The 12436-nt window shown below is 40.7% G+C and overlaps 1 long non-coding RNA gene across 1 annotated transcript in view; it reads right to left on the reverse strand.

The window, feature by feature from the left end:
• LOC121693214 overlaps positions 1 to 11433 on the reverse strand; it is a 14706-nt gene extending 3273 nt beyond the window's left edge. Inside the window, exons 1-2 of the long non-coding RNA XR_006025432.1 lie at positions 11295 to 11433; positions 4563 to 4567 (exon numbers count right to left, since the gene is read on the reverse strand). This is a non-coding gene — a long non-coding RNA (uncharacterized LOC121693214). The remainder of the gene's footprint in view (positions 1 to 4562; positions 4568 to 11294) is intronic.
• Positions 11434 to 12436: the final 1003 nt, after the last annotated feature.

Raw genomic sequence — 12436 nt, forward strand, 5'->3', positions numbered from 1 at the left:
GGAGAGATTGCTACACTGGTGCAATGACACTGGTACACCCCTGACACACACACACAGGTCTATTATGAAATATAAACAGAGGAAGGACTATTTTTCACAATCACCTGTTCTAAAGCAGCTGTGTGTTTGATGCCTTTACACATTTGAATGCCACTGTTGAACAAAACAGAGCAACTGTCAGTTGTTGCCTGCATGCTGAAAGATTGTAATGCTTTTTGCACAACCTTCAAAAGTCCAAATCAACACATCACTTGCAAAGCTCTCTAATTGACTGTATTTCATGTTAGCGTCACAGACAGAGCCAGGACAGAGACTAGGACAAGTGACCTCAAGAAACAGAGGAAGAATAGTTACTGAGACGGACAGTGATGGACAGTGAGTATCATGCACAGATAAAAAAAAACATTTAGCTATTATTAGAGACAGGAGATGGGCATTTAGCAGTGGAAAAAATAAAAAGGATTTCTGTGTAAAGGGATAAACTGAGTGGGATTCAGTAACACTTTCTGAAATGTCTGTTGATTGGCATTCAGTTGTCCAATCCATTTCAACAATCTCTTGCTAATAAGGAGAGAAGCATGTGAAAAAATAAGTGATGCTGTTGTTATGGTGTTTCCAGTCAGCAGTTTCCAGGCAGGCAGTAATGAGACAACAAGTCTGGCAGCTAATGACAACTTGCTGACGGAAGATATTGCAAGCAGAATATACTCATGGAAAATGTTAGATTCAATTCATATCTGTTTTGACAAAAGTCTGAATTTCATTATTTAAACTCTTGTTATTTTAGCAGGGTACAGTTCAGAATGCTTAACAGCTCTTGAGAATGCAGTGCACCCAAGATAGAACCTTCTATTTGAAACTCTGATAGAGACTTCTTATGAATACATTTTCTTTCTGTGTTTCTCTCTGTCTGTCTTTCTGACTGAAAAGTGTCTCTTGCTCTTAGCGCTAATACTCTTTCCATCAGTGAAAAAGACTTCAAACATGAAGAACAACAATTTGTGCCAGCAAGGGCTCGGTTGTGTGTCAACCATGACATTTCCTGCTGGCATATTTGAGCAGAGTGTTTCTCTAACAAAGACACAAAGTGTGTGTCTGTGTCTTCTGTTCCATGGGCAATGATGTGTTGGAGCCATGGTTGGAGCAGTGTGTCTTTGTAAGTCATTCTAGAATTATACCACGTAGATCTAGAATTTACATCGGCTGCACAGAGCCAGAGTGATGTATTAGGCTTTATAACTCTTTGTTTACCACCACCTGGCAGGCAAGGGATACGTTGAACCTATTGAACAACGTTATCTGCAGTTGCCTCTCGGTAGGCTACATCTCTGTATTTCATCAATATCAACATGTCAGGCATCAATAAAGGTTACGATGAAACGTTATCCCATTGTTCAATATTTGATAACCTGTCACAGGTACATTATTTAGCTAAAATCAACAGCAACACACTGATGGGCTAAATTTATCAAGCCGTTTGTGCCTGTTTCCAGGCGTTATTTGTTCGCAAAGACCGACGTAACTGATGCGAGCTATTTACAAACAGGCCGCACTTGGGTAAAACTGCAGACTGCCTGTCCCAGGTGCTGAAAATGGCAAATTGCGCTTTCCCGTGTCATGCATATGCATTCCGAGGAGGGTCAGGGGAAAGTGGGAGTTTCGTGTTAAAAGGTGGGAGGAGAAGCGTAAAATGCTCCTAATTTGGTATTCCCCTGTTTTGCGGGTGTTAATCCAAATTACGGTTAAATGTGTCAATAAGAGAAACCTTCAAAGACAACAGAATCGCTATTCAGAGCACCAGTTTTACGTCTTTGTACTTTATCTAAAGCAACCTTAACTTTTGTTGGGCTTTCGAATGTCTTACTGTCACTTTCAAGTTATCCACTTAAACTTGTCTACTTGCTAGATTTGACCAATCTACCATAGCCTACCACAAGTAGTTTGAGTACTACTGCTCTTCATTATCTCCCTGCTTGTTGACATCTTATCATGTATTGTATTATTTCATGATCGCTAAACGTTTGATTCGTTTTAATGTTGTCATCAATGAACTTCCACTCGGTGAGTTTCACAGTTTTGAAAACAAACGTTAAGGGTTGTTTTAAGGACATGTTTGTGCATGCCCATAGCCAGCCACTTTGAAACAGTCAAAGGCGATTCAAAACAAGTCAGAAAGTCGAGAGAGGACCCATCGTCAAAATTTCGATGTCCACCACTCTAGTTCATCCAAAACAAATCAGAAAAGGGACTCAAAGCGCTAAATACTGGAATTATCCTTAAACATTAAATCCTCCGGGATTGGTCCGGCATCTTTTGCCTTGTAAATGTCTTGTGCGTGCTGATTATTATTATTCTTTTTTACTGTGTTTACTCTGTAAAGCGACCTTGGGTGCTTTGAAAGGCGCAACAATAAAATAACAAATAAAATGTCTTATTTATTATTATTATCCCGCCTTCTGTTCAGATCTGGCCACAAGTCCTCGTCGACATCGCAGGTGATGTCCTCTTGGGCTATGCAAAATATCACCTCGTGTGGCATATCCACCCTTGAACTGACCTCACCTCAATGTCTCTCCATTGTTTGCAAAGGAGTCATGCAGGTATGCGGTTGGTGGTTATATACTGTACTTTTCATTGGCCCACTAAAAATAATTATCTGATAGGTTTTAGAGATGGGGAGTAAAGGGGCAAATACAGAACTGTACACGGTACTCAGTGTAAAAGTACACGCTTGAACGGGTACACAATAACTTACCTGAAGTCAGGCTCGGACTGGTAATCTGTACAACTGGGCAAATGCAACAACCGGGCCTAGGTTTAGCCTATAAATGCAGTTGTATCCATTTGGATTGGGGGGTGACAGGTCAATCATTTTGGCCTCTTCATGACAGGTTCAGTGTGTGTTACGATCGCGCCCCCCTGCCCCACCCCTCAAGTGGATTTGTCCAAGCAGCCGCTTGGTTTGTGGGGAAATATAGCCTACGAGTCCATGCATGGTAGCCTAAGCTATATAAGTGCCCTCCGCTGGCTGGTGTTCACATCATCGCAGTTTAACCGTAAACAGCAATCAGAGGTGTCTAGTTTTATTACATAAATATATTGTTTTTATAGACGTTAGTTGCACGCGCTACGAAGAGCTTCCATTTACTGCACCGTGTAGGCTACTGTAGTGCGGTTTGTCTGTCAACATAAAAAAAACTCTGGGTAGCCTACAATTTTCGCACGACTTGGTGGAAAAGTGTAGCACAGGTTAAAGAAAACCTATTCATGATTGGACTCAAAAGGAACTTCAAAGTATTTCCCATATAGTAGCCTTTTAGCTCACAACGACAGTGAAAGTGAAACTTGGAAAGTGGAAGTCTCTCCACCGAGTGTTACATTAGATGCACAATCAATCGCGAGTTGATGCACATAAAAAGTATCAACTGGTAGGTTGGTAACGAAGGTAGCCTAATTTTGCAAAATGTGATGACGGCACACAAACTTGGGCAAAAACGTTTAGTATACACTTGTCTTGTGGTGATAGCCTACAGTTAATGTGAATTGCTGACTATAACCAAAGTAAAGGAGAAGATTTGCACCAAATAGGCCTAAAGGCTGTGGTTGTGTTTCTACAACATGTTGGCACAAATCGTAATTTCTGTCAACTATGACGATCTCCATGCATGTTCAGTAGCCTATATTTTTCATTTAGTCAAGCAGTGACATGTGGTTTAATGCATGGGGTAACATGACGTGAGACAGACAGAATATGAGCCTGTCTTTAGTAGCCTATCCCTGAATCCTGTTCCTCTCAAATCACTTTAAAATGGTGTGATTAGCAACAATTTTTTTTTTTTAAAAATCCCGGAGAGACCCCCCCGGACCCCCATGTTATTGTGATTATAATAACCTATAGGTCCAAATCTAAGTGTTTGTTATTTATGGGGGGGAATCAGGGGGGGATTTTGGTATCGGTGGGCTTGTGTGTGTGTGTGTGTGTGTGGGGGGGGTGTCGTCGGTCCAGTAGTGGGCCGGTCCAGGAGAAAATTGCCAGGGCCGAATTTTGTTCCCAGTCCGACCCTGCCTGAAGTCTATTTGTAGTGCTAAGCCTCAGACTGATTGGTGTTCCATTTTCTCTGTGTTTTCAGGTATGTGTGCGGGTTTTACCAATTACCAGATGTGCTTGGATTTTGACTAGAAATGTTTTCCCAATGATAACAGGAGATTTCACTTTGGAACAAAGTGTCTAATGTAAGAAATCGTGTGTAGTGTTTCACAATAAGTGTGTTGCAGAATTGCAAACAATGTGCAAAGCAGAAAATGTGTTTAAAGGAATACGCCAATTTAGATTTGGAACTACTTTCGGGCATAACACCGGCAAAGCACCACTTCCAGGCGCAAAGACATCACACAGCATCTGAAAACCCTCAACTTCCGGCAATACACCAGCGTGACTACCAAGTTGTCTGCTACTAGGCTGACACTGACAGGTGGGCTTTCTCTAAGAGTTGTAATGGCGATGAATATGGAAGATTACAAGATAGACGAAGATGATGACTTCGACTACCAAGATCCAAGACCCTACCTTTTCGAACCTGAGTTCACTGAAGAGGAGTTGCGAGCTTTGGATCTGGGAAAGGGCGTTGCGACTAGTCAACAGTGTTGGGAGTAATGCATTAAAAAAGTAATGTAATTACAGTAATGTATTGCTTTTTGCTGTAATGCAGTAATGTAAGGCATTACCAATTCAATTTCAGTAATATTTTACTCGGTACAATTCTCAGTAACTGAAGTTACTTTGCTTTTTAATCCAAAATTGAGAAATGCTCAATTGGCACCAGAGAATATTATCCAAGAATTAAAAAAAGTAATCTATGCTGGTCCTGGAATTTGATTGCCTTGTTTAGATGACTGTAGAAAGGGAATTTGAGTTATCTCTGACTCTGCCATTCATGCAACAGATCTAACATGGTTAGGCTATACTACTCATTTCAAGCAGTGAGAATAACTAAAATGTTTCTTTTACAGACAAAGATCATAGCCATTATTCTCAAACTATTTGCATTAAGTCTACACCACTGTAAGTGGAAGGAAAGGCAACCAGCAATGATGAGAACCATTTAAAGTCAACATACAATTTCACTATGGCTATATTTTACTATATTAAGTTGTGAGTGACCTTTGGCCTTTGGGGCCTACATTGTCCCATGAGCCATAACTGCAACCATTATATTGTTCATTTGTTTGCCTTAAGCCTAGCTCAGTCATTATGCCATACCACATCACCTCCTGCCGTGTAATGAGCTGCATTGAACACATGAAGATCTATTAAGAACACCAAATCCATATTTCCTGTTATTTTGGTGAAAGTAATGTAAACGTAGTGTAATGCCTTACAATTCAAAGACAGTAATATTGTAATGTAACAAATTACTTTGAGATTACAGTAACAAGTAATAAATAATGCATTACGCTTTTGAAGTAACTTGCCCAACACTGCTAGTCAAGGCGTGTCGGATGAGAGAATGAGAGCAAACACGAACTGGTGGTGTGAGTGTGGATTGTGCCAACCCATGCCGACTGAAATGGAGTGTTTGGGCTGTGCAGAGTGGGATAAAATACTGCCATCGATGGTGGGCTGCGTGATGTCTTTGCGCCTGGCAGCGGTGCTTTGCCATTGCTATGCCCGAAAATAGTTCCAAATCTAAATTGGTCTAGTAAATCCCTTCGTGTTAATTTGCATTGATATTTGTACTCAATGTGAATGTACAGGTTACGAGAAATAATTATAACAAATCTTGAGTTATTTGATTCACTTTTGCAACGACATGCTAGCTGGAATCGCCGGATTACAGCGACTACGCTAAGCTAAAGCTAACCGGGCCGTTTCTAGATTAGGACAATGGCTGGGTCGGCTATAAAACGCTTTGGCTCACTCAAGGCCGTAGCCATGATGTCAACATTGGGGGGGACCAAATCTGTGGTGCGGTGTGAATTTCAATAACAGAATTTCAATACATTTCCTGCCATGCAAAAATATTATTAAAATCACAAACAAGTCATTAGTGAAGTCAGTCAATTAGGATATACCAAACTTTTGACGGACATAGGCACGGCTGGATTATGAACCCCTGGGCATAGATGCAAAAAACCCCTCCCCTGTTAAGATAGGGGGGCCCGGGGGCATACTGTAGCCTACTTCCCTGGAAGACTTTTTAAAAAAAAGCCATTCGAGCATGTTCGGGAAACAGTCGGAAAAACCAAACGAACGATCGTAAGATGAATCGTAGAAAAACCCTCTTAAGAGCGTGTCTCCGTCGTTATCGGGGAAGTGGGCCCAGGACTCACACATCCAACTCTAGGGACTGCGGGGAGTGACCCAATTTCACCTTGGGGTGGCGTATTCATTTAAGGTATGGTTTCACAGTGTTTAAGGTACTGTATGCTACAAGAAGTTTAGATATTGAGGCTTTGGTGTAAGCATTCGTTTTTAGTGTCTAAGCAAATGGGCAAAAACTAGGCTTAGGCTTTATAGCCAGCTTCAGTCAGCATCATGTAATAGCATTAAAATCATGAATCCTGTAACATATTATAACACAAAACACTGCTGGTACAATCAAAGACGATCTGCATGGATATATAATCAACCAGAAAAAGTCAGAATGTGTGATTGTTAAAGCTCATTTATTGTAGGCCTATTGTAACAATTAGCCATTGCAATGTAGCCTATATTAGGCTTAATAGGCTGTTATGCTAGCTCACAATGGCATTTAAATATGCTAACTTTATTATTTTGGTCATAATATGGATAAAACAGGTAAGGATAGTTAATTAACTGCTTATTTCTTACATGCCAACAGTGGTGTTTGAGTTTGCTGTGTTAAGTTTAGCTGGGTGTGATTGCAACACAATTCATAATCGATCAGATCAGTTGATTTTGCCATATGAGAAGGAAGTTAGCCTACTGACCTGCACATGGTGTTTAGCCTATTCTGTTTTAATTTCTTAGCATTTTTTGTGATTATGTAATCAAATAACACTCATGTTCACCTGAAATAGAGGGACAAAAGATAGGAATGGCATGTAATTGATGAGCACGAATTTCACGAGACAAGTTCCTGTAAGGGACTGTTCGTTATTTATAAACGGGGTCACCGGAGGAAAATAGGGGAGGGTCATGTCTTTATTCTTTGTTGAGTGGAGGGTCATCTAACTTTTTTTTGTCTAGGGGGGGGGGGGGGTCACCCATCTTTTGTATTAATGAAAACAGCAAAAAATCAAAGTGGCTTGTTTGATTGTTGATTTCTGTCGCCATATAACGTTCTCTTTCGTTCCATAGCTCTGTCAACATTGAACAATGAAAATAAGGGAGATTTCCCTAGCCTGGCGAGCCAGACCCACATTAAAATGTAGGAGAGTTGCTAGACTAGCCCTGGGCCCACTTCCCCGAAAGCATCTTAAGCCTAAGAGCGTCGTAAAGTCCCTCTTACGAACGTCTTAAGATTTGCCGACTGTTTCCCGAAACCATCGTAGCTTAAGAGCATCGTGAAAACACTCGTAGATCTACGAGTGCTCCAGAGTACTCGTTACCGGCTAAGAGCGTCTTAACAGTACTTCTCACTGAGGTCACCAACAGGACATACAGAGGAATTACAACTTAGAATACATAATCCAATTTACGTTCCCATTCTTTATTGTGTTTACTTGTGATGAATCAGATTTTAGCGTGCAAAATAGCCTACATTTAATGGTCATAATAATGTGATGAAAAGCGGACAAAAATGCAATCAAGTTATGAAACGAGACGTTGCCAGAATAGTTTGACATTATCTTTGCGAAGTGAATATTTTATTAGACCTATGAGGTAAAAAGCAGAGAAAGCAACATGTGGTTTAGTCTGTAGCCTACTGCATCAAAATCTAAGCCTACACATTTCCTCTCTTTCTTACTCGACTTCTTTCTTATCTTCAAAAGTGCCCACTTCCCCGATAACGACGGAGACACGCTCTTAAGAGGGTTTTCTACGATTCATCTTACGATCGTTCGTTTGGTTTTTCCGACTGTTTCCCAAACATGCTCGTAGCGTGAACGCGCATGCACTGCTCTTAAGATGCTCTTAAGGGGAGCTGTCCACGTTAATAGTTCTGAAATATCCTCTGATTTGACGGTGATGTCAGGTGACTGCACGTCACAGCTATAGGCCTACCATTTAAACTTCGGATCTACACATTAATTCACATCAATACGAAAATAGAAACACTTTGACATCTGCATGTAAGCATCCCAAGTAGGTTATATACCACACAGAGACATAAATAATTGTAATTATTTTAAGATTAGATTGTTGCACCATGCAATAATTTTTCGCGGTGCCACTTAAGAACGCGTTTAAAGATAAGAAAGAAGTCGAGTAAGAAAGAGAGGAAATGTGTAGGCTTAGATTTTGATGCAGTAGGTTACAGACTAAACCACATGTTGCTTTCTCTGCTTTTTACCTCATAGGCCTAATAAAATATTCACTTTCGTTTCATAACTTGATTGCATTTTTGTCCGCTTTTCATCACATTATTATGACCATTAAATGTAGGCTATTTTGCACGCTAAAATCTGATTCATCACAGGTAAACACAATAAAGAATGGGAACGTAAATTGGATTATGTATTCTAAGTTGTAATTCCTCTGTATGTCCTGTTGGTGACCTCAGTGAGAAGTACTGTTAAGACGCTCTTAGCCGGTAACGAGTACTCTGGAGCACTCGTAGATCTACGAGTGTTTTCACGATGCTCTTAAGCTACGATGGTTTCGGGAAACAGTCGGCAAATCTTAAGACGTTCGTAAGAGGGACTTTACGACGCTCTTAGGCTTAAGATGCTTTCGGGGAAGTGGGCCATGGCGCTAGGGGCGCGTCTAGATTTCTAGGCTAAGATTTCCTGGGTTTCTCACGCAAAATACGGAAAATGTCAACATTCGTCCCCATTAACGTTGGAAGGGTTGGAGCAACAAAGTAGCCTACTTTATTCACGCCTAACAGCCTATATCCATTTGGTCAACTTTATACAGCCCTAAAAAAGCTCAATTTAACTTTGGTTTACCTGTAGTTTACCGTGTAGCCTATAACTTTAAACCAGTGGCGGAACAAGTCAGAGCCGGGCCGGGGGCGGGGCACATGACCGGGCCCTTTATTAAACTCATCATAACATAATTTTAAAACATAGGCTACACATGCCCGCAACAGCGGGTCTTACAAGCGTCAGCGCCACGGAGAGCAACTATGTAATTGTCCATCGAACGCACATGAAGTGTAACCAAGAGAACAACAAAAACATTAGGCTACATGACCCCTAATAATAAAACAACAATAATACGCAGCACTATTTGAAGGGCATACGACGAGCCTTGCGCTCCGCGAACTCGTCCACGATGCTCTGTGTAGGCCTATGTCCATTTTCTTTGCTCTCTCATTCTCTATGGACAACATGTCAAGTCCACTCAGTCTCTCCTGTCCCACTGTGCTCCTCAAGTGGTTTTTAATGGTCTTTTACTTGGAGAATGAGCGCTCAGAGGTTGCAATGGGGATGGGAAGAGTCAAAAATAAAATTAGGGCGGTGCAAATCTCACTGAATGCAGAAATTACTGCTGGGTGGTTGCATTGGCGGAGCGAGGGGGTGGCTTCGGGGGCTCAAGGCCCGAATCTCTTTTTAAAAGCCCCGAATCTTTTTTTGTATGTTTTCAATTTCCAACGATTTCTAATTAAACTTCCCCTCGGTTTCTCTATAAATGTTACAAAATGTAGCCTAGGCCTACTATTAGGCTTCTGAGCAAATATCCCTTACTTTCAAAGCCCAATATTGACAGATAATCTGATTTCCCACATGATGAGTTAAGGCAATGCCAGAGCCGAGATGTAGCGGTTTACGTCATACAGAGGGTCCCCGTTAAGTTTGGACGGGTTCCTTCATGAATCACGCACCCCATTTTCTCAGCAGAAATGGCACAAACTGCAGTTGACACAAACAACCACAAGGTGTCACTTGGGTGCCACTACTATTTTTGATGCGACTGACTTACTGCTTCCATGACGCAGCGGGGGCACGGGAACTTAAATTGATCACGGTAGTTTAAGCTTACACTTGACAAAACATTCTAATATGAAAATGTAGATGCAATTGTTGTAAAATGGTCCAGCTCCTTTAAGAAAGCACCGTGTGCAGGGATGGAGAGAGAGAAAGCGAGAGGGGATAGGCCTATGTGTGTTAGAACTTAGCGTGTGGAAAAAGTACGTGCTGTTGAGACTGGAGCGAGTCATATTCAAAATAATGCAAAAAAAAGCAATTATCCTCATTCATTGCAACCAAAGCATGCCTGCTTGCCGACGTTCAAACGAAAAATATATCAAAGCACCTTTTGCGTTTGAATGTAGCACGGAAATTTTTTTAAACAGCTGGACAAATGATTTAGCTAATTGATTATATAACCTGTACACCAGCAATTGTTGAACATTTACCTGTACAAGTACATTGACAGTAGCCCAGCCTAACAGCATGTTGTAGGCCTACTGTAGAAATTTCACAACCGCAACATGCCTGCTTGCCAATGTTCAAACGACAACGAAAAAGATAATAAAACAACAAGAGGGTTGAGTCTGAATGACACTGAGTTTTTAGACACTGAGTTTTTGTAGTTAAGAAATATTTTCGTATAAAAAAATGGTCATTCTTCAATCTCCTTCACTGACGCCTATGGAAAAGGCTTAACGTCCCAAAACAACGATCAATGATCATCAAATTTCTCTCTCACATTGCTCCTCATAACCATCTATAAAAAAGTGTTTTTTCTTTTCTTTTTGAGCACATCCGAATCCCAGGACATAACGCACTGGACCTTATAATAGGCTCGAGATATAATTCCAAAGGGGGCAGATAGGGGCCACTGCACTTAAAACTTAAAAAGATGAAGCTTTCCGAACTTTGAAATTGCGATCAGTGACTGGCATCGGGTGAACGAAGCTTTTCGAAGTTGAACAGGCTATTAAAAACTATTTGCGCACCTCCATGTCACAGGAGAGACTGGGCTCTCCCTTCTATGAAAAAGACGTTAGGCTACCTGCAAACTGGCCTATGATTTCATTGCTGAGTTTGCGGCAAAGCAAGAAAATGTTTTTTTTCCTGAGTCAGGTTATGGCGAGTCAGTGTCATTTATTTGTCCAATGTTAGCCTATAGATACAGACCAGTACATCTTATCAATAGTTTGAATGTCGTGTGTGTTTCTGCTCATTGACAAATACCGTTCAGCACAATGATTCATGCCCACACTCTAAAAAATGCTGGGTTGTTTTTTCAACCCAAACGCTGGGTTGAGGCTGTTGGGTCATTTAGTTTGGTGGTTTTTACTCATATTGGGTCATTTCTGTAACCCAGCTTGCTGGGTTGATAGTTTATCACTGCTGGGTTGATAGTTTGTTAGCTGTGCTCCCTCCTGTCCCCCACCTGACGTGGAGTACACTACCCAGCACCAGGGTGACTTCAACACAGCTGCATAGTTATTTGAAGGTTGAGAAAAAAAAATCGTCAGGCAGGCAGGCATATTCTTTCAACCGTCAAGTCCAGCAGCTGTCAAAATGCAATGGAAATCAGGTGATTTCGGAAGGTATGTATCTGCTTTTATTTATTTATTTATTTATTTTTATCCAGACGGATTTTAAAAGTCCACCCAGAGACATACCCTTTGTGATATCAAGGAATATTCTGCCTTCCATTTCGTTCAGCTTCAAGCAGGTTAGCAGGTGTCATTCCAGCTAATATTAGCTATTGTTAATGTTAAATCTACTAATCTACTAAATCTACTATTAACCCTTAAAGGAGTACCGTCACACCGGTGTGACGGGAATGTTGAGAAATGAACATTCTAAAGAATATCTGGGTTCATTGAATTCAACATAGAATTTTAGAACCTTCAATTGTTGCGGAACTTAGAATGTTCAAAAACCTACACCTTTAAGGGTTAAGTACAGACTCATAAAAACATAGTTCTGTATTCACTGGGTAGGAACTGTTGAACAGAAACAAAACAAACTTTTACAACGAACTACAATTAGCATACCAGCAGCTGGTAGGTAACGTTAGCAGACTTGGAAACTTTATGCTAATTAAATATGATTATTAATATTGATTAATAGCCTAGGCCTACACCAGCAATTGTTGAACATTGACCTGTACAGGACATTGACAGTAGCCCAGCCTAACAAGCAAATGTTGCAAAATACATCAAAAGACGCAATTAATCAGAAATAAATAATGTAATCTGCATCGCTTTATTTAACAATTCGCAGAAATAAATAATGTAATCTACATCGCTTTATTTTCTTTATTCTTCAGTAAAAGGTGCAGAACATTATTAAACTTTGACTAACATTTCGATGTGTCGATGTTTTTGACTAACGAACATCGAAACGT

The sequence above is a fragment of the Alosa sapidissima genome, chromosome 19 (genome assembly GCF_018492685.1).
Source record: "Alosa sapidissima isolate fAloSap1 chromosome 19, fAloSap1.pri, whole genome shotgun sequence".
Classification (NCBI taxonomy): Eukaryota; Metazoa; Chordata; class Actinopteri; order Clupeiformes; family Clupeidae; genus Alosa; species Alosa sapidissima.